A 23939-nucleotide genomic window follows, 5' to 3' on the forward strand; every position below is an offset into this window, starting at 1 on the left:
TGTCTCAACAATGTTTACTTAACATTCTTGTAAGGCACATCACTGTGGTGGTATTGTGTTCCCCCAAATATTGTGTACCCTAATAAACTTATCTGGGGTCAGAGAACAGAAAAGCCACTAGATACTTAGGTTAGAAAATGGTGGCACTCACACCTTTAATCCTAGCATTCCAGAGGCAGAAATCCATCTGGGATCTCTGTGAGTTCAAGGCCACATTGGAAACAGCCAGGCATGGTGACACACACCTTTAATCTCAGGGAGTGAGCCTTTAATCCCAGGGAGTGATGGTAGAAGGCAGAAAGATATATAAGGCATGAGGATCAGGAACTAGCAGCATTTGGCTGGTTAAGCATTTGGCTGGTTAAGCTTTTAGGTTTTGAGCAGCACAGTTCAGCTAAGATTCATTTGGATATGAGGACACAGAGGCTTCCAGTCTGAAGAAACAAGATCAACTGAGAAGTTGGCCAGGTGAGGTTAGCTGTGGCTTGTTCTGTCTCTCTGATCTTCCAGAATTCACTCCAATAACTGGCCTCAAGTTTGATTTTATTAATAAGAACTTTTAAGATTCATGCTACACATCACCATCTTCCATAAGCTTCGTGACTGTAGACAGAACTTTAGCAACATTTTCTGAGACTATTTCAAACAGAATAATCACCAAAAAAGTAAAGTTAAAGGCATAAAGGGTGCTACTTGTTTGCTATTAATAAGAGAGCTGGAAAGAAAGAGTATTGTCTTATTTGACTTTGGTTGTGAGCATTTTCATTGGAACTTAATTTTTTAATGAAACTATACATCCTTATGAATGACCATGAAAACAGCATGATTATTAATATTGGGATTATATGCAAATTTTAGTGTGTAGGTGAACTGGGTAATGAATAATTCATGAGCAATGAAGATCCATTGTCCTTGGAAACAGATGCTGCCTGGGTTACTAATGCCTACAAGACCAACATAACCATTATTTTTCAGAAGCTGAATTATTTGAATATGTGAAGCTACATTATATTTGTCACAATTTGCCTGGAACATCTATAGGGATTTTAAATGTGAATCTTGTCACTTAATACAAAAAGAATTACCATTAGAGAGGTAAGGAACATTTCCCCAAACTGCATAAGTTACATCATGCAAAACAGGATCCATACCTCTTGGAAAATAAATCTATTCCTCTTTCTATTACTGCTCCTTATACTATGTGGAATATAATTAAAAATAATGTCAAAGTTGAGATTATATCAATGGTTATGTTTTTGAATTCATCTCCAAATGAGAGGATTTTAGCATGGCATGAAGAATGAAATTTAGCAGACAATTTTGATTGTGTTGATATCTATGAGAGATCTGAGTCTACTTAAGGTAAAGATTGATTTTCATTTTTATTTATGTGTGTGTGTGTGTGTGTGTGTGTGTGTGTGTGTGTGTGTGTGCTACATGTGTTCATTTAACCATCAAAACCAGAAGAGGGCATTGAATCACCTGGAGCTGCATATACCAGTGGTCTTGAACCTCCCGTTATGGTGGGTGCTGGAAATTAAACTCAGGTCCACTGGGAGTGTAGCAAGTTCTCTTCACCTGAGCAACCTCTTCAGACCTTTGGAGTCTAATTTTCAGGGCATACTGTATGGTTAGCCCATCTTAAGCACACACTTGCATGTTCTCTACAGACACACAAATATTCTCACCACAAACTATGAGACAATCTGAATCTTAAATGGGTTGTTAAAATGACAAAAGTAAACTAGAACTTTTGTACTATGTTATATCAAAATGCAGATTTTCATTGTCTAATTTGCTTTTGTAGTGCATATTCAACGTGATGAAGTCTAAAGAGGGTTTCAGCACAGGAAACAATTAACAAAGAAACAAGCAACAGAATGAGAGAAAGTATTTGCCAGCTACATGTCAGCCAATGAGCTAGTATCCAGGTTATATAAAGAACTAAAAAGATTAAATGCCAAAAGTTAAATCAATAAATGAACTAATTAATTGAACAAAGAGTTTTCAATAGAAGTGCAAATGGCCAATACATATGTGAGAAAATTTTGATATATTTAGCCACAGAGAAATGGAAGTAAAATTACACTGAGACTCCATTTCATACCATTCAGAACATCTATCATTGAAAATAAGAGTTGGGGCTTGTGATGCCACCGTGCAATCCCAGCTACTTGGGAGTCAAAGCCAGGAAGATCACAAGCTCAAGTCCAGTCTGGATAACACAGCAAGACCCTGTCTCATAATTAACATGTTTAAAACAAAAAAGACTAAGATTCTGACATTTGTAAGAGAACAAGAGAACATCATGCTAAACAAAATAAGTCAGACTCAGAAGGACAATTGTGGCATGCTTTGTGTCAACATATCACACACACACACACACACACACATCACTTAAAAATAGAATAGGAAATTTTGGGGAGGAGACATAGATCAATCAGGGGAATGGAAACAAGATCATATAATGAGGGTGTTAATATGAGCAAAGTAGATGACATTTATGTGTGAAAGTACAACGAAGCTTTTAAATTTATAGGCTCATTAAGAGCAACAACAACAAAGTGTCTCACCAAACAGACACAGGTCAGTGGAATAGAACTGAATAGAAATAAACCCACATAATTATTGTCATGTAATCTTTGAAAATTTACCTTGAAAAAAAGACAGTCTCCCAAGAAAATCATGCTGCAAAAACTAAATTTTCATATGTAGAATAAAACTTGGATACATATCTCTCACCCTGCACAAAAATAAGTTTAAAATATATCAAATACTTTAAGATCTGAAAATGCTGTAGAAATACAGAAAAAATATTTAAAGATATAGGTATAGGCAAGAACTTTCTGAAAAGGATTCCAATAGCAGAGGAAATAACCTTGAGAGCTGATAAATAAAACTGCATGAAATAAAAAAAAATCCTTTCCACATAAAGGGAATTATCAACAGCATAGAAACAGCCTACAGAGTGAGAGAAAATCTTAGCCATATATATCCATGAATTTCTGCCTAGAATGTACAAAACATCCCCTAAATTGAGTGCCACATACCCCAAATCATCTAATAAATAAACAGGATAGTGAACTTAACAGATAGTTCTCCAATGAAGAAATCTAAATGACCAATAAGTATTTGGAAAAGTATACAACACTGATAGCCATCAGGGAAATGCAGAAAGCAAAGTGCTTTGAGATTCAAACTCATTCCAGATACCATAGCTGTCATCAGGAAATCAAATAACAGGATGCAGAGGTGACTCAGGGCATGAGAGCACTTTCTGGTCTTGCCTAGAACTAGGATTTGGTTCCTAACATTCACATCCGGTGGTTTACAATAACCTGTAACTCTAGCCAGTTCCGTGGGATCTTCTGCCTTCTGCTGGCCTCCTTGGGTACCCCACATATAAATAAGGAAGTGTGCACTAGGGCACACACACACACACACACACACACACACACACACACACACACGTTAGTTTAAAAGAGAAAAGAAAGATTTGTGAGCATGTTAGGAAAGAGATACCCTTCTGTATTGCTAGTGAATGATTTCTACTGTGAAAACCAACATGGAGGTTTCTAAAAAATTAAAAAAGTATAATTAACATATTGCCCAGCTATATCACTTTTTAATATGAAATTGAAGGATTCTAAGTCAGCATATATCATATACATGTGCATATCCTTGTTATTGCTGTATTCTTCACAATAGCAAAGATAAGGATTCAACTTCTATAAACACAAACTATTAGACATAATTGGATATCTGAACCCATAAAGAATTAAATAGAAATTTTATTTGCAGGAAAATGGAGGTTTTTATATTAATAAAGCAATCCAGAGTCACAAAAGAAAGTATCAGCCATTTTCACTCATATGTAAAGTCTTTACTAGAGCACCACCTCTTTCTCTGTCTCTGCCTCTCTCGTCCCTTCTCTCTATATTTATAAGATATAAACTAACCATAGGACAATAGGAAGGGAAGAGAGTTCTAAAGGGTAGAAGCTGCTGGCGGGACCAAGAGAGTACAACGGGTGGTACATTTCATGAAAGTAGAAAACTGCTTGGGACGTGGACCAGCTATTGGGGAGAGGGGAAAGCCACAGAGCTGATAAGTGTGAAGTACAAGTGTGTGTGTGTGTGTGTGTGTGTGTGTGTGTGTGTGTGTGTGTGTGTGTGTACACAAGTGTATGGAAATTTCACAATGAAACTTCAGTCATTGCGTGTTTGCCAGCATAGTAACTAAGAAATAAAATGTCTTTCCTCCCAAACTATTTTTATCCAATGCTGTGCATGTGTTTCTCTTTTAGAACATTAGTGAGACCCAAGACCTCTTTATTACCAAATATGCCTACTTTAAAATTAGTGATGGTTTCACTATTGATAGACTAATTCTAGCATGAATGATAGATAAATGTCTGAAACTTTTAAACATACTTAATCATTTTAATAACACATTCCAATGGAATATGCCTAAATCCAAGATAACTGACATCTTCATTGCTGGGATTAATGATTTTCATTTTGTTCTCAATTTGCTACAGTAACCAGAGATAAAAATTTAATATGCCATTGAGTGAAAGTCACTAATTATTTCAAAATGGCAGAAGGAAAAGACTTTGTCAAGGAATTGGTTTTTGAGGTCTGAGCTATATCTGGAGTAGTTATAAATCTCTTATTTCGTGTCTGCCTTCAGGATTGACTGCAAGTTTAAATGGGTTCTGCAGCTTTTTCTAATGGTTTGGCATGGATCATTAACTGTCTCAGGATTCAACTATTTCCAAGGATGAAGCAGAAAAGTTTCTGGGTTCAGGATCAAGGTCCAAGAGTCACATGACCACCAGTTTGTTGACCGGAATTCTGTTTGAAGATGAGAGTGAGTGGGTGATGGCTGATTACTCTCACTGACTTAAAGCCATGAATTAACTTAAGTACCATGAGTGACTTTTTTTATTTTAAGACAGTGTTCCAAAAATAAATGACAGCAATAATGAGGAGGTTAGAACAAAGAACTCAGACTTGGGGGCTATAATTTGATGTTTATAAAAACCTTAGAACCTACTGCCTACAGCATACATGTTGGTAAAACTGGCGTCTTGCTAACAGAGATTTATTCAGCTTCCCAAGTCTTGCTTGAAGACCTATAGCATGGTTCAAAATCAGACTGAGCTCAATTACTGAATGATTTCAGCAATACTTATTTTAATTACCATAAGCCAAACACAGGAATCAAAAGTAATGCAAAAAAAAATGAGTCAATAAGAGAAATTAGAATTATGGTAAAAAAGAAGCATGGATTTTGAAAACAGGCAAAGTTCACTCCTGGGATCTCTGGACTTCTCTTTAAGTCAATTCAATTATATCTGCGTTCCAGAGCACCTGCCCAGCACTTGGTATGTGTATTGGTTATCTATTGCTATGTGACATATTAAGACCCAAGTGAAAGGTTCAAAACAATGTACATTTATCTTTTCAAACTTCCTATGGGTCAGAAATCTGATCCTGGCTTAGTCAAATGCATTTGGCTTACATTCCCCCAGGAGGCTGCAGCCAAGCTCTTGATCAGCTCTCAAGACTGATGTGAACATTTCAGAGGAGGAAGATTTGCTTTCCCTGGGGTTCATGTGAGTGTTTATTCCTTAGAGCTGTTGGATTGGGGGGCCTCATGCCCTTGCTAAGTATTGGCTTGAGACCTCTCTCAGTTTTTTTCTACATAGACTTATTCATGAAGCTGCCTGATAATATAACAGGTACCGTCTGTGAGAAGTATAGAACATACACAGTTCAGTCTCAGAAGTAGAACCCTACCACTGGGTCCTATTCAGAAGTCATTCAATAAATTCACTCAAGATCAGGGGAAATGGGAGCCAGGCCATGTAAGGCAGGGGCAAGCACAGTGGCCTGTCTTCATGGGTGTCCCCTCTGCGAGCATCACTTCCCAAGTGGGAAGGCTCCTGCTCTTTAACACGTCTTGGTCACAGCAATTATAAGAGCATCCTTCTTGAGAAAGAGCTTGTTATATGGCAAAGAGCATTCTGTTTTTTTTCTTAAATACACATTAACTAACTGAATTTTTATAAACTATCTTTTATCAAAGGAGAAAATTAAGTTACAGAGAAATTACATGACTTTCTTCTGTTCAAAAAGTTATGAGGAGCCAGGTGTGGTGGAGGATACCTCTCATCTAAGTAATTATGAAAGGAAGATAGAGAGATGATGCGTTCAAGGCCAATTTGCATCAGATACATAGTCCATCACGTTCTGAATTAATTAAAAAATTCTCTCTCTCTCTCTCTTTCTCGTGTGTGTGTGTGTGTGTGTGGTGTGCGTGTGCGCGTGTGCGTGTGCGTGCGCGTGTGCGTGCGCGCGCGCGCACGCATGCACGCACATGCATCTACACCTTCAGGAGTCAATTTTTTCTGTCCATTATGGGTTACAGGGGTTGAACCCAGGCTTGCTTGCAAAGCGCTTTTATCAGCTGTGCTGTCTCTATCTTGCTAACCTTTAGACGTTTTGATCTTGAAGGCAGACTACGCACCATCTTTGCTTGGGTCTTACTATAAGAAAAGAGTAAAATAAACAGGTAGGACAGCTCTGTATAAACAGCCAAGCACTAAGACAGTCTAGATGCATGGATGAAAGGGAACTGGGTTGACTTGTATCACAATCCTGTAACTGTGCGGTTGAGTACATTTAAGCTGGAGAGTTCATCTCCTGTTGTTTCATAAAGCAGGAAAATGAATTCACAGTTGTCTTCTTTCTTTCTTTCTCTCTTTCTTTCTTTCTTTCTTTCTTTCTTTCTTTCTTTCTTTCTTTCTTTCTTTCTTTCTCTTCTCTCTCTCTCTCTCTCTCTCTCTCTCTCTCTCTCTCTCTCTCTCTCTTTCTTTTTAATGAGACACCTATCCAAAAGTACTCACTGAGTTGCATCAATCACTGAGCTAATGTAGGACCTCCTCATATGCATTTATAGTTTATCTAATTTGCTTGACTAGTGATGAACAACATTGTGACCACAAAATAGACAAATAGCATTTAAATAAAATAAATCTTCAGTTGCTTTTATATAGTAATTTGTAGGAAGTAGCAATAGCTTAGCTACATGCTTTGACCTACTGTATTTGGATCTCAATTTTCAGTTTTTAACCAGGGATGTTTGTATTGTTTTTTTGAACATTCAGACCTACTATCATTACTGGAGGGAATTTAAGTAAGTCCTTGATAATCAGGGTGGGTTGGTCCAGAAGTACCTCTTCATTTTCCATCAGAGAGAACTTATTGAAATCTTAATTTTTCATTTCAAAGGTCATAAACAGCTCACTGCAGCTAACAAGGGAGCTGAGCTCCAGTTTGACATGGTGAAGCTTCATTGCCTGCACATGGTAAAGACTTGGTGTGCAGTATTGAATGATGACAATAAACTAAGGTTTTCAACTCTACCGCATACACTTTGGGTGATCTTGACCCAGCTGCTTATATGTTCATAAATCTTTCAAAAGGTAGCCAGTAATATAGTCAATCTAATAGTGATCTGAGTCAAGTTGGCTTTGTACAGGGAATTATAGACTACTGCTCAGCACATGTTAAACTTTCAATAAATCTAAGTCTTTATTATATTTTTGTGACTGAAAAATGTTCTCTTTCCCCCATATCTCATTTGAATGCCTATAAAGTAAAAACACTATTCCATTTTTTTTCTGGTTAGGATTGTAACATATTTCCAAGTCTCCTGGAGAGTGTTTTGAACTTTGTAGGTGCTGTGGATCTAAAAGGGTAAGAGTAGTTCCATTTTTAAAAGGGAGAAGATAATTACTATGTAGTCTATTTTTTTCCCCAGGAGGAGCATTAGTCAACAAATTCTTTTTTTTTTCTCCTTTCTTTTTTTCTCTAGCGCCCACGGAGGTGCAAGCTACTGTAGGATGATTCAAACAATATAGAAAGCTCAGTTCTGGACTAAAGTAGAATGTTTTCCCATATCAGGATGTTAATAACTACAGTATCAGAGTGTACAAGTGTCAGTTTTAATGTGAAAAAGAAATCTTTTCATAAGAACATATATGTTATGTAAAGTAATAAAGAATGATTATAAAATGGTCTCTCCCCTAGGAAAATTAAAGCCACACATATTTCCTTTGAATGTTCTGCTCCTGTGCTCTCTGTGTGCTCTCTGTTTCATGTGAAGCTCAAAGGCATCTTCACACGTCTCAGGTCAGCCTCACACCAGGCACATATCTATTTTTGTTCCTTACCTGAAAGCAACAAAACTCACAGGTTTAGTTGGGATTAGATTCCCTCCTCCCCCTTATTATCACCAAGGGCCAAAACCATCACCTTGTGAGGTGGACAGAGACTGCCTCAAAGAAAAAAACATTTTTTTGTGCTTATAAAATAAATGAACACCTGCTTGTAAAATACTCAGATGAATAGAGTCTAGTCATTGGGAAGACTCACATTTAATTAGAGGAGCAGAGCATCACGGGGTCACTGAACTTTATAAAGTTTTCCTTGAAATCAAATCCCTACCCTGTGAAATTTAAAACCAAGCAGAAAGGATGCTTAGGCTCATAATTAAGAGCAACTGGGCTATGAATCTATTTAACAAGATTTTATGAGCAGCAATGTCCAGATTCAAGTAGCCTCCAAAGAATAGACAAAAATTATTGCTTCTCAGGATTCAGAGGAGGGTGATTCCAGAGTTGGACAAGATCTATCATAGTTTGAAGGAAGAATGCATCCAGCTTTTTAGTAAATGAACATACAAGAGGAAATGTTGCCAGATTTCTGAGTGAATAATGAAACCTAAAGTGTTGAGAACAAGGAGGGGCTGTCACATGTCTGCTGTGGATCAAGAGACTTCGTAGCAGATACTTAGGGAGGAGCAATGTGTAAGCAATCTGTGGGTAGCAGAACCTTCATTCGTTTCTTCCCTCAAATAAGTAATTCTCCTAAGAATTATATAATCCAGAGAGGGAGGGAGGGAGGGAGGGAGGAAGGGAGAGAGAGAGAGAGAGAGAGAGAGAGAGAGAGAGAGAGAGAGAGAGAGAGAGAGAATATTACATTTGAATTTCTATTACATTTGACTTTCTAATAGAAAGGGATTAGGCTGAAAGGATTTTAAGTTGTAACAGGCAAAATTAAACTTTCACCACCCAAAGGCTGGAGGCAAATAAGATTACAACTGAGCATTTGAACTCAGTGCAATATAGATTCCATCACAGAGGACAAGGAGCAAATAAGCATACTCAGATCAAAGTGAAGAGAAGCCAAAGGATTTTCAATTCTCTTGGATCAAAAAAAAAAAAAGTGTCTCATTGTCTTTTTCTATTCTTTCTGCAGGGTTGGAAAAAGTTGCTAGGGTCAGATTATACTTGAAAGGCCAGTATAAAGGTTTGTGAGGCTCAAAGCTAACTATGCATTTCCAGGGCAGCTGCTCAGTACTGTATATTGATTGCATCATTCATGTTTAAAATCAGATATGTGGCCAAAGGCATGGCTTCCCTTTAAGATTCGCACACACACCAGTGGTTGGATGGAGGCCAGCAATGACTTAGAAAGGATGCCCCTGAAGCAGTAAGTTCCTTGGATGTTTGCTTACACTTTCCTTTTTTTTGTGTGCTAGCCCCATGGTCAGTTGCCAATCCAGCAACTCAAGTGAAACAAATATAATCTCCAGAAATGTGACCTGCTATGTGTCCCTCAGCAAGCAGTGTTGATAGTCTGTAACACCAAATGCTAGTGTGCACCTTAAGAGAGATGGGAATGAGGGGTGGACTGGGGGGAAGGAGGGCGGGAAGGGGGAGAACAAGGGAATCCGTGGCTGATATGCAAAATTAAATTTAATAAATAAATTTAAAAACAAAGAATGACTGGCTCAAACCATTACCTGTTTATATGGTATGGATCAACTGATGAAACCTAGTTTTCTGTGTCTCATTACAACTATCATCTGACTGGCATTAGAAGAATGGTTTTGAGCAAATCTGGGGAAATCTTGCTACTATTTCTTCAGATATTTTCCTGTTCTACTTTTAACCCCTTATTCTGTGAATTTATTTATGATTATGGTGGTATGTTGAATAATATACAACAGATACTAAGGTCTTATTGATTTTTCCTATTCTTTCCCTTTTCTGTACCCTAGACTTGAAAATGCCAATTGACCCAAATGTTCACTGATTCTTCTGTTAGCTCAAATCTGTGGCTGATCCCCATAATCACTTTAGATCTGATTCTTTTCCACTATGTAGTTTTCATCTGATATTTTACAATTGATTTTTATCTGGCATGACATCATCTTTTATCTTTTTCTTGAACTCTTTAGGCATGGCTTTCTTTGGGTCTTTGGACATATTTATTGTAACAAATTTAAAGCCTTTGTCTATTAGTTCCAACTATTAACTCCGTCAAGAACCTACCTATGGACAACATTTTCTTCTTTGTGATTGGCTCATATTTTACTGTTTAATTGTGTATTTATTTTTTTAAAAAGACATTGGAATCCATGACCTCATGTTTCCTGAGGTGTGTTGTTGCTGTTTTTTTTTTTTTTTTTTTTTTTTTTTTTTACTACTTGTTTGTTTAGTGATTTACAGGAATAATTTTATAAGGTACAGATGATCCATGGCATGGAGATTTTACCATGGTGTGCGTTGTCTGACCATTATGGCTTTTATGGCTTTTGCTCAGTTATCTTACTGGGCAAGAATCTCCCTCAAGCTCCTACTGCTGTGGGATGGTCTGTATGTCTAATTACTCTGATTGGTCAATAAATAAAACACTGATTGGCCAGTGGCTAGGCAGGAAGTATAGGCAGGACTAACAGAGAGGAGAAAAGAAAGAACAGGAAGGTGAAGGGAAACACTGCCAGCCACCGCCAGGACAAGCAGCATGTGAAGATGCTGGTAAGCCACGTGGCAAGGTATAGATTTATAGAAATGGGTTAATTTAAGATATAAGAACAGTTAGCAAGAAGCCTGCCACGGCCATACAGTTTGTAAGCAATATAAGACTCTGTGTTTACTTGGTTGGGTCTGAGCGGCTGTGGGACTGGCGGGTGATAGAGATTTGTCCTGACTGTGGACCAGGCAGGAAAACTCTAGCTACATTCTACCATACATTAGTGTCCTGGAAATTGCCTAGAGTCACTGTCTTTACTGAGATCTGTCTTAGTTTTTACTTCCTGTTTGATATAGCCTCTAACTCAGCAATAAGTAAGAGGTTACACAGACCTTTCACCTTGTTCACAGATAGGAACACAACTCTACACATGGGGAGTATGGTCATATTATGTGTTTCAAGGAATATATTGGTGCCTTTCAAGCTTCCTGTAGCCAACTCATTCTCAAGTTATTTTCTTTCAAGTATCTTTTACAGCCTCATGTTAGTAATGAGTCACCTTACTACCTCTTGAAGACATGATATTAAACAGTCGTCCTGATTGTTTCTGACAAATGCACCAGGAATACAGAAAGAATATGGTAGGAATATGGTAATAATATGTGAGCATGATGTTACACGAATCCTAAATGGTCTTATAATAAAAACCCAGAGACAGATATTGGGGCAAATGCTGAAAGATAACAGGGAACAAGCTGCAGCCTCTTCTCACCTTGCCAACTGCTCAGCTGATCCTGTGTCCATGAATCCTCTGACTGAATGCCTCTGAGTCCTCAGCTGGAAGGGTCTCTAATTCCTGTCTCTTCACGTCTTTATATGCCTTTCTCCGCCCAGCTATTTTACTTCATATCTCAACCTTCCTAGTGCTGAGATTAATGGCATGTATGCTTCCCACATACTGGGGTTAAAGGTGTGTGCCACCACTGTCTGGCTCTGTTTCTCTCCTAGACTGAATCAATCTCATGCAGCCCGGTGTGTCCTTGAACTGACAGAGATCCAGACAGATCTCTGCCTCCTGAGTGCTAGGATTAAAGGTGTGTGCCACCACTGCCTGACCTCTATGTTTAACTCTGATTTCTGATCTTCAGGTAAGTTTTATTAGAGTACAACAAAATATCACCACAGGATATAGTCGAGATATGGTAGGAATACAGTAGAGATATGGTAGGAATACAGTAGGTATATGGTTGTTTGCATTGTAAGCTTTGAGTTACAATGAACATGAGAATGGAGCTATTCAGAGAACATCTAGAACAGTCAGTGAGTATCAGTTTGGGGAGATGGGACATTTGGGACTCTATAAAACTTTTTTTGTCTCTGTTAGCTAATGGTCTGGTAGTTTTTGCAGAACTGGTAGATTCAGTTGAGGCAGGTCCAGTCCCCTCCTCCCTACACCAAGGCTGAACAAAATGTCTCAGTATAAGCCCTAGGTTCCAGAAAGACAGCTCATGCACTAAGGACAGGTCCCAGTCCCACTGCCTGGGGGCCTACTAAATAGTTTTAAAATTCCCCAAACTTCTCAGGTGTATCAATGAGTATTAGCTAACCCTCCACTGTTTTACTTAAGCTACTTTGAGCTGGAGTTTTGTAACTTGATTTTAAAAGTATAGAACTGGTGCAGAAATCACATCAAGTCAGAGAGTAAATATATTTGATAAGAGCAAATACTGGATTCTGTGGAAGCAACTAAATGTATTTATAGCAAAAAGGCTGGTCATGATAATAACCATTTTCAATGATAAACATCATCTCCACTTCTGAGAAACATATCAAATGTTATTTGCTTTAAAAACTTCCAGTGGGGCTCACTGTGTAAGAACAGGATGGAATTTTCTCAGCATTCATGTAAATTTGGAATTTTAAAATATGAATTATTTCATTTATGTAAACCAACATTGTTTTCCACTCAAGATAATAACCATATATCAATAGACAATTGTAACTAGAAGTTTGTCTGCTAATCTGAAACACTGTTTGGTCACAAAACCTTTTGTAACAATATACTAAGCCTAGATGATGGAGGACTAATTAATCTCTCAAACTATTGCTAGTGCTTTGAGATTTTACCAGGGAGAGATGATATTTGGTTCTTCACTTTTTAAAAGATTTATTTATTTTCATTTTGTGTGCATTGGTATTTTGCCTGCATGTATGTCTGTGTGATGGTGCTGGGTCCCCTGCAACTGGAGTTACAGACAGTTGTGAGCTGTCATATGGGTACTGAAAATGGAACCTAAGGTCCTCTGGAAGAGCAGCCAGTGCTTTTAACTTCTGAGTCATCTTTTCTGCCCTGACATGTGGTTCTTTTACTAGTCTTCTTGGATAAGTGACTTTATCAAGTCAACGCATGCCCATTAATTACCTGAAGCCATTTATTGTTGAAGGGTCACTAGCATAATGGGTGGTACTGTTCTGTATTTGTAGGCAGAATATTGACAGCACTGTATTCTTGCAAGTACCAGCAATCTATTAATATATCTCCCCCTTTTTTTGGTTAAAGAAGCAAAGTATTCTGTTCATTTAGAGAGAGATCAAAGTTATTGTTTAAACAAAGCGTTTCATTCTTTTGGCTTTTCTATTAGTTGGGCCATGGGATCAGTTGGCAGATGATGGGTCAGGCCAGTATAAGCAAAACTAGGAAATACTATAGAAGATTTAGAAATGTAAGTAGAAAAACTCAGACTTCAAGAAAGTAAAGATGCTTTTGGGCATTGAAAACAATTGATATAAGGGCTGGAGATGCTCCTCAGGGGTAGAATGCTTGCACAGCATGCTCAAGATCCTGACACACAAACCAAACTAGTTGATACCAGGACTGAGAGTAGATTTTATCAAATACTTTAACAGGATATGTTAATAAAAACTGTGTTATTTTTACTTGTTAAGTATGATTTACATTATCATATCAAATATGAGTTAGTTACAGTATGCTTACTGCTATATAAACAGAATCGTAGAGTATCATATTTCAAGTTTTTTTTTAAATGGAACAGAACTAGAGAAACATATGGACCAGTGAGACAGTCCTCTACACTGTCATGGAAAGACTCAGATTGACGGGCTCTACTTCCTTTAAAAGGTAATTTTGAACATATTGACATCATTTCTATGCCAGACACCGTGCAGGGAGAAGCAATTTGTAAGACGTACGATGATATGATCAGTGATAGTTGCATTGGCCAAACAGTAAAATGGATCACAAAGTTTTTCTTAAATTTGAACCATAACATCATTCACAGAAGAAGAATATATTTTTTATTTTATTTTACTTTTTTTCCCTACAATTACTTTTAAGCAAGCCGTATGGTGTGGATATGGTTTAAGTGTGTTCTCCAAGATCCATGTGCTGATATTCAGTCCCCACATGGTACTTAAGAAGGTAGACACTTAAAGGCATTATGGTGTTTAGAGGTGGAACCTCTGTGAGATCCTGAGAGTCTAGACCAATGAGGAGTCTTTGGTGAATTTGTATGAACCCAGGAAGCTGAAAGATCCACAATTACAGCTGCTGTTGTTCTCTCACTGGGCCAACCACCACCTCATCTCACATTATATCACCAGGTCTAGACCTTCTTTCAGACCCCGAGAACTGTGAATCAGGATAAAACCCCCTTCTAACTTATCCATTTTGTGCTACTTCGTCATTAGGACATAGAATTGTGCAGTGAAATGAAAAGGATCAGAATTGCATGAGTCCAGTGAAAACAGAAGAAAATGTAGACATATGGGTGAGGTATAGATGGCAATAAGTAAGTGATAAGCTTAATGCATAAAAACTAGGAACATTTAATTTTCTTGGATGGGGTTAGAATTTGGGTATGCATAATTTTCTAACCCCCCAGAATTAAAGCAAGTAGCTCCTAAGGAATTGAAACCTTTGTGAGCAAATGAACCTCAGCAACAACTGCTGCAGCAAGTCTGAAAGCAAATGCACCCCTGCTGGCCCTTCTTGACTGATGCCACACGTGGCTAAACTCTACAGGGAACGCAGACCTCAGGAAGTGGAAAGATAGCAAAGGTGTGCTGTAATAGTCAGCAAATACGAAGAACTAAAACACTGAAGACCACCCAGATTTAAAGGATTTTCTTCTTCAGATGTCAGACTTTGAACTCTTATTTCTTTCTTTCCTATGCCCTTCTACATCATTTTCTTTTGAACTCAGAACAAAATGAATATTGCAGTTTGTACACAGAGAAGCGATCTAGTAGAGGCTAACGTAAGCCCTCTGCATATGACATCACAATTGGCTGCTTTACACAAGGAATTTTGTGTCTATAGTACTTTTAACATCAACACATTTTTCACATTTTCCCAGTCGGCTATTTATAAATATTTTATTTACCTGTTTATTGAATGTTTGAAAACTTAAAATGTTAGGTCAAGGACTACAGAGATTGAGAGAAAGTTAAAAATCCACCCCTTAACTCTTAAAGTAGCTTTTTTTTTTTTTTGTGTGTGTGTGTGTGTGTGTGTGTGTGTGTGTGTGTGTGTGTGTGTGTGTGTGTATGAACAAAAGTTAAAATTAACCATATTGGAGCACTGTCCTGTAGATGCTGGGAGCATGGATAATGTGGTGAACATTCATATCTAAAAGGGCAACTGATACATGCTGTTGTGAATTAGACACTGGCGACTGCTAGCCAGGACTGCAGATGCTGCTGTGGCGGTTATGGTTATAGAGACTCAAGAAAGTAGCATGTGGCATGAGTCAATGGTTAAATTAAGGGTAAGGAAACAAAAGAGGCAAGCGTATTCCAGAGGAGAGTAGTATAGAAGCCAAGACAGGACAAACAAAGCAAAGGAAAAGGAGACAACTCTTCAGAAGGTCCAGGAAGCGTCTGAATTAGCAGAATGGAGTAAGAAACAAAGCATCATTAAGATCATTAATTGCCCTTGCATACGACCAGGATTAAGGTCCAGCATCTACAAGGGAGTTCACAACCTTCTGTAACTTCAATTTCAGGGGATCCAATTCCTTTTTCTGGCCACTTCAGACACTGCACACACTGGTGCACACAAAACCATACATGAAAAATGCTCAGAACAAAAATGAATAAATCTTTTTAAAAAGCAGAAGATGGGAGTCAATCATGATTGCATGTGTAAGTACTATCCTAGAATAGATATGTGTTTTCTAACTGTTGCCATTCTTTAATGATGTCAGATTATAGGTCATTCAGCCTTTGACAATGGTTATGGACCAGCAGTAGCATTGTGAGCAGTTTCTAGGCCTTCAGCCATGCACTGTGACCCACTGTGACCCTTTTGTGTGGAGTTTTACAGCTTTGTGGACCGAATAGCTACTTTTCCTTGCTGTTCAGCCAGGCCAGGTGGTTGTGAGACTGCCCAGCCTCTAATGGTGTGAAGCAGCCTAATACATCCTCTTAAAAATTATATCTATATTCAGTTGTCTCTTTCCTTTTTGAGAACCACAAGTAATATTGTGGGTTGTATAAAATCATTTGCTTATTTGTAGCCTAAAGGTTGATGGAGGATAGTGATTTTGGTAGAAGGAAAGACTGTAAATTGAATGGTGAATGCTTATAAAGTCACTGCTTGTGATAGACTGGGCAGGGTAGAGACAGAAAACAAACAAAAAATACTTTGGACTAGCTAAACCGATGAGGACAACCTTATTTAATACTTCAACTGCTGCAGTAAGGGGAAAGAGTGAACTTAACTCTGAGAGAGCAAAAGTAAGAGGCATTTTCCCTGTTGAGATGTGTTAGTGGTATACGCTAAAAGAGTTAGGTGGGCAGATGATCGATGTGATGGTCCACACGGATCTTGTAGAAGTTCGGTTCCCCCCTCTCAAAAGACTGCACAGAGAATGTGCTTTTTCTTGATGTTATCTTGTTGTTTCTAAGAAATGAGTCTGGGGGAGGGGGGCACTGGCATACAATTTGGTCATTTGAGTAGAGTTTAAAGGGCTTCTCACTCAAAGGATGGATGCAGAAAAATGAACTAGAGGCTATAGCAGTAAGCCTGAATTTTGAAAGTTTATAAGAGAACTTGAAATGGACCAAAAATAGTAAGTGCTTAAAGTTGGAAAAGTATGTTTGTCATAGTGTATCTTGTCTGTTTATCTGTATTTATGGGGTGTGTGCCTTTCACTGTCTGTGAGTTGATTTTGTTTATTTGTTTATATATATATATATATATATATATATATATTTTTTTCTGTTGAGATATGTTTTGTTTCATGGATGTGAGTGCTTTGTCTGAATGTATGTATGTGCAAATCCTGTGTGCCAGGTGTCCATGGAGACTAGAATATGGGATCAGAGTCCCTAGAACTAGACTCATAAATTGTCATATAACTCACATTACAAACCCATGTTCTCTGCAAGAGCAGCAAGTGATCTTAACCACTAGTTGTTTCTCCATTCCCTGCTTGCATAGTTTTTATTTGAGGATTTCATACAGAAGTAAACTATAGTTGTGTCCTTTCCACACCCTCTGCTGTCTCCAACCTCCTCTCTCTAATTTGTGATTTCTTCTTCTACATTATTTTTGGTTTATGTATGATGTTTAATACAATAAAAGCTGTAATTAACTGATCACAGTACAGATTAATCTTTCTCAATTGAGCTCTGTCTGTTGTAGAAGAATCCCTTCATTATCTTTTCCCACTCAATTTGTGTAGTAAGCCAGCTTTATCTACTTATAAATGCTTTATGTCTATTTATAAGTCAACTTCAGCATTTCTTGTTTGTAGTTCTGTGGTACTTTGAATGATCGGAACATCTCCTAGCTTCCTTATTGATTAACAAGTTATGGCAGTTGACACTTTTAACTCATATTAATATGATTCTTGATTTTACCACTTAAAATTATCCTTTAATACATGTAATAGGACTGAAGTGTCAATATGAAATGTAAAAAGACCTGATCCATGTGACTCAGTAGTAAATGTGAAAGTTAAGAGATGAGAAAAGGATAAGAATGCCCCTGAATTTTGTGCCATGGTATCTGAATAGCCAGGTTACAATAAGCAGACATAGAGAAAGCAGAATAAAGACACATTTGGGTACTCTTGGACAATGAGAGGCACTATTTCTTTTACAAAAATCGGTTTCAAGAGGAGAATATACTGCCTGACCAAAAAACACTTGTGCATATTTAAGATCCACACATGATGCTATAAAGTATGCACACATGCACATGCACACAAGGTTCTCACTGTAGAACATACTGCCTTGATCATCATCTCATAAACATCCAATTTTTTGTTCCTACCTATGGTATGAACAGCTGTCACCTTCTCATTAAGAAAAGAAATCCTGAAGAGAATAGCCTAGTCCTGTGTTAAAGATTAGAGTTTTCCCAGTTGTTTATTCTCCATATTTGCTGCTTGAAATTTGGAATAGGAGGCTTTGGAGGGAGTCAACCTGGAGGCATCAATTTGCAAATTATCTGTATAGAGGTGACCCATAGAGAGGATGCATCACTGAGGGAGACATTAAGAAAGGTCCCGGGATCCCCATTAAAATCCCAACACAATTCTTCACAGACTTGGAAAAAACAATACTGAACTTCATATGGAAAAACTAACAATAACCCAGGATAGCTAGACAATCCTGTACAATAAAGCTCAAGAAACTAGACATCAAAATACTGAACAAACCAATAAAAAATGGGCTACAGAGCTAAACAGAGAATTCTCAACAGAAGAATCTCAAATGACTGAAAGACAATTAAGAAATTGCTCAACATCATTACTCATTAAGAAAATGCAAATCAAAACAACTCTGAGATACTATCTTACAGCTGTCAAAATGGCTAAGATCAAAAACACTGATAACAGCTTGTGTTGGAGAGGATGTGGAGCAAGGGGAACACTCTTCCACTGTTGGTGAGAGTGCAAACTTGTACAGCTACTTTGGAAACCAGTATGGCAGGTTCTCAGAAAATTGGGAATCAATCTCCCTAAAGACCCAACTATACTATTCTTGGGCATATACCCAAGGAATACTCAATCATACGACAAGGACACATGCTCAACTATGTTCATAGCAGCATTATTCATAATAGCCAGAACCTAGAAACAACCTAGATGCCTCTCAACTGAAGAATGGATTAAGAAAATGTGGTACATATACACAATGGAGTACTACTTAGCAGAGAAAAACAATGACATCATGAAATTTGCAGGCAAATGGATGGAACTAAAAAAAATCACCCTGAGTGAGGTAACTCAGACTCAGAAGGACAAATATCATATGTACTCACTCATAAGTGGATACTAGATGTAAAGCAAAGGATAACCAGACTACAACCCACAGCTCCAGAGAAGCTAGCTAATAAGGAGGACCAGAAGAGAGACACATGGATCCCCCTGGGAAGGGGGAATAGATGAGATCTCCATGAGTAAACTGGGCATGAGGGGTTAGCAATGGAGGTTAGGGGGTTGGGGATGAGAACATAAGGGAATGGGATGGTTGAGCTGGAATAGGGACAGAGTGGGAAAGCAATGAAAGAGATACCATGATAGAGGGAGACATCATGAGGATAGGGAGAAACCTAGTGCTAGTAAAGTTCCCAGGAATCCACAAGATGACCCCAGCTTAGACTACGAGCAATAGTCGAGAGGGTGCCTGAACTGGTTTGCCCCAGTAATCAGATTGGTAAATACCCTAATTGTTATCATAGAGCCTTTCTCCAGTAACTGATGGAAGCAGATTCATAGCTCCACCGCCAAGCACCAGGCTGAGCTCCAGGAGTCCAGTTGAGGAGAAAGAGGAGGGATTCTATGAGCAAGGAGCATCAAGATCACGATGGAGAAACCTATAGAAATAACCAAACCAAACTAATGGGAACTCATGAAGTTTAGATCAACACCTGTGGAGCCTCCGTGGGACTGGACTAGGCCCTCTGCATAAGTGAGACAGTTGTGTAGCTTGAGCTGCTTAAGGGGCCCCCTGGCAGTAGGATCAGGATCCATCATGGGTGCATGAGCTGGCTTTTTTTGAGCCCACTATCTATGGTGGGACAACTTGCACAGCCTGGAGGGGGAGGGTCTTGGACCTGCCTCTACTGAATGTACCAGGTTCTGTTGACTCCCCATGGGAGACCTTACCTTCTTGTAGGAAGGAATGCGGGGATGGGTTGGAGGGAAGTCTGGAGGGGTGGGAGGAGGGAAGAGGAGGATCTGTGACTGGTATGTAAAATGAATAAAAATTTCTTAAAAAAAAAAAAGGCCTAGGGGAAGAACCTTGGGGCATCATCCACAGTTAGGAACAGGATGGTAAGTTGAGGCAGCAAAGCTTCATAAAGGCTGATATTAGTTTTTTTCTCCTTAGGAATAGGAAACTTCTTATTCCTTCTTTGCATCTCCTCTATTTCTCTGAGAATTTTCAATCATAAACTGTGTGTGTGTGTGTGTGTGTGTGTGTGTGTGTGTGTGTGTGTGTGCATGTGCACACCTCTGTGCATGTGCAGGTAGAGGCCAGGATCAACTTTAGATCTGATTCCCCAGGCACCACCTACAGTGATATTTGAAATAGGGTTTCTTATTGCCTTGGAGATCTCCAAGTAGGCCAGCCATCCCTGGGGACCCACCTATTTCCACCTCTGTTCCACTGCACCTGAGTGTTTTATATGGGTTCTAGGGGTTGAACTCAGGTCCTTATGTGTAGCAAATGCTTTACTGACTTAGCTATATCCCAGTACCACAGACTTATTTTTACCTTTTTTCCTCCCCACATATATATCGTGGCCTCCAGCGTCTTAGGATTTGGTTAGCTCTGTAGCTGTGAAATCTACTGGAATGCTAAACCCAGATGTCACTCCCAAAGTCATTTTTAGCTGTGCAACTCAGCATCACTGAGCTCAGTTTTCTGATCGTAAGTTTTCCTTATATGACAAAAAATGGTAATTGTGCATTTTCCATACAGTAATTATGAGAAATAAGTGAGATAACATGAGGCAATGTCTAGCACAGCACTTGGCATATAGTAAATGTTCCTTGAATCTAAGAATGAATTGCCAAATAGGCTACTCTATAGTGGCATGATTCATTTGTAACTTTTGCCTACAGCTTAAAGATGTATAATTAAACCACACTTATTGGAGAAGAGCTATTTATCACTACACAAAATTATGCTATTTTATTCCTAGTGCTTCCTTATTCCTTAGTACTTCCTTGTCTTGTCCTCAGTACACTATGGGAACCATTTTTATATTTTGTTTATGCCTCATTTCATGATAAACACAGGCCATAAAAATATCAGGAAATCTGCAATTGTAAAACTAGAATTCAGTAAAATACAGAACTTTGGGTTAATGGGAATGCTAATATATTTTCTCCATGGAAACTTTCATATTGCTGAGAATAGGTAGGTGGCATGTTATAAGGGTTACTTGATTAGGTAATATATTCTCTGTGCCTGCCAGCATCTGTTTCTCTGGATACATTTGATTCATAGCATTTGTTAGCCACATACATATAGTTCAAAGGCTTTGTGGTCCATTTTGTGTCTTTTATTAGTTGTTTAGTTACAAGAAGGTTTCTATGGGAATCATTCTGAAAATAATGCCACTTTATTTTTATCTCTAAGACACTCAATACAATTGAAGGAGAAAAAGGGCAATGCCTGTGAGATGCTGTTAAATTCCCATCTCTACTTCTATCGTTCCATCAAGATCAAACAGGTTTTACACACTAGCAGTCACATCGAGCAGACACCAAATGAGATGCATATGTGAAGCTGTGATAAAAGAGGGCTTTATAAAGAGGAAAGAAAAGCCTAGCAGGCATGGCTGCCTGGCAGATGAAGAAAGTACTCTGGCTATTATTAGGGAGAATGGAATACAGTGCCAAGACTTGGAGAACCAGTGTCAGATATCACACAGGGACCCAATATGGAGTGATTCATTCACTAGCCCCTACTGCAAACAAGGGAGCCCAAAATCTACTTTAAAAATTGGCCGGTAACAAGATTCAGTATGAAGCATTTATTTATTTATTTATTTATTTATTTATTTATTTATTTTATTTTATTTTATTTTTTCCGACAGGGTTTCGCTGTGTAGCTTTGCGCCTTTCCTGGAACTCACTCTGTAGCCCAGCCTGGCCACGACCTCACAGAGATCCGCGTGCCTCTGCCTCCTGAGTGCTGGGATTAAAGGTGTGTGCCACCACCGCCCTGCATGAAACACTTTATAGTTGCAGAATCCATCAGATTCTGAGTCTACGTAAGAACTGCCAAGTGACACAGCATCTATTGTTCAATTCTGTGTTCTGACTCTGAAGCTACTTTTCTTAGGAACAGTTCGATCCACTAGAGGTACGGTTAGGGAACACATGCTGAAGGGAGCCAGTGCAGTATTAAAAAGAAGTATGTCCTATCTATGCTTTTAAAAACCACTTACTTACTATGTTTATTTCTAGTGTTTATATATAAATATATTACATTTTATTATATATTTATTTTGTCGGTGTACTATAGTACACATATAGAGGTCAGGGACCTTTTATTTCTGGTTCATGTTTTCTTTAGTTAGTCAGAAAAAAGGGCAAGTAAATAATAAACTCAGTATTTTCAACATATTTTGTATCAAATATTAACTCAAATTCTTTGAGTAGATGGAGAATATATGCTTAATATAGCAAATATTTATCTGCATCAGACCCTCAAACCACTAAAACAAAATTTATAAAGTGTATGTCTACTTATATATTAAACTGTTTATTGATTCTTTGTGGATTTCACATCATGCATCCTGATCTCATTCATTTTTCATCCATTTATATTTACCCTCTGCCCTTGCAAATGCCTCCCCCCACACAAAAAATAAAACTTAAAAGATAAAGAAAAAACAAAAACAAACAAGCAAACAAACAATCTCTTCACGGAAGCTGTAGTGGACACAGGGAGTCCCACAGTATATCCTTTAGTTCATACATCTTTACCTGCAAGTAAGTGTTCATTGCAATGAGTCATTGATCTGGTTTGAGGCCTCTGGCTTTTGCTGTATCCTTGGTACTGGGCCTTCACTGGGGCTCCTCTTGAATATCCTGTTGTTGTCCTGTGTCATGGGGATCCGTCAGCTTTGGATCTGCAGGTCAAGCCCCTTCACATGTTCCAGCAGTTTATAGATGAGGTGGATGTTGGAGTGGTCCAACTCATAGCCCTGGTTCTGGTCCTGGTCCGTAGCTGTGTTGGTCAGCCTGCCAGCGTTCCCTCATTATTACCACCAGGGGGAGCTCTCCAGCACCGCCTCCACTAGCTCAGCCATTATAGCAAGCTCTCATGCACTCAGGGCAGGGTCCCCTGCACCCACACCACCAGGGCCAACTCTACTGTTTTGCCCAGGCGAGGTACAGGCCCAGCTCTCTCGAGTGCTGCAGTTGGTGAGATGCAAGGCCAGCTCTCCTACTCTTACGCCCCTGAGGCCAGCTCTCCCGTTTGCTACAGGTGGCAAGAGGTAGGGGAGGAGAGCATTTTTCCCTCAGCTATGCTACCACATGGCACATGGCAGACAGGGCTGGGGTTGGGGAGAGTCAGCTTCCCTGCTCCCATACCCTCAGGGCTGGCTTACATGTGTAAGGGCCAGGGCCAGAATTAACTACATTTAAAGGAGCACATGCTTAATAATCTATTTATACATTTTCTGGGAAAACAAATCCATGACTTCCACATACACTCATAGGAGCAATAAAACAGAAATGAAGCTAGGTTGATCTCAGTCCGTGGGGGAGGCTTTGCCCTGGAGGAGGTGGGAATGGGGGGGGTGGGCTGGGGGGGAAAGGAGGGGAGTGGGAGGGGGGAGAACAAGGGAATCTGTGGCTGATATGTAGAATTGAATTGTATTGTAAAATAAAATAAAATTAAATTAAAAAAAGAAATGAAGCTAAACATTTATACATATCAAGCAATTAAAAACTATCAGCAATTTGATCCATATGGTATAGCATCCATTTTGAGAGAGTGGTTGGTTCCCACTTTACACTATGTGGATTATGGGGATCAAACTTAGGTCATCAGTTACCAGGCTTAGAGGCAAACGCATTTACCCATAGAGCCAGCTCACTGGTCCTGTTATAT

The sequence above is a fragment of the Peromyscus leucopus genome, chromosome 4, assembly GCF_004664715.2.
Source record: "Peromyscus leucopus breed LL Stock chromosome 4, UCI_PerLeu_2.1, whole genome shotgun sequence".
In the NCBI taxonomy this organism is placed as follows: Eukaryota; Metazoa; Chordata; class Mammalia; order Rodentia; family Cricetidae; genus Peromyscus; species Peromyscus leucopus.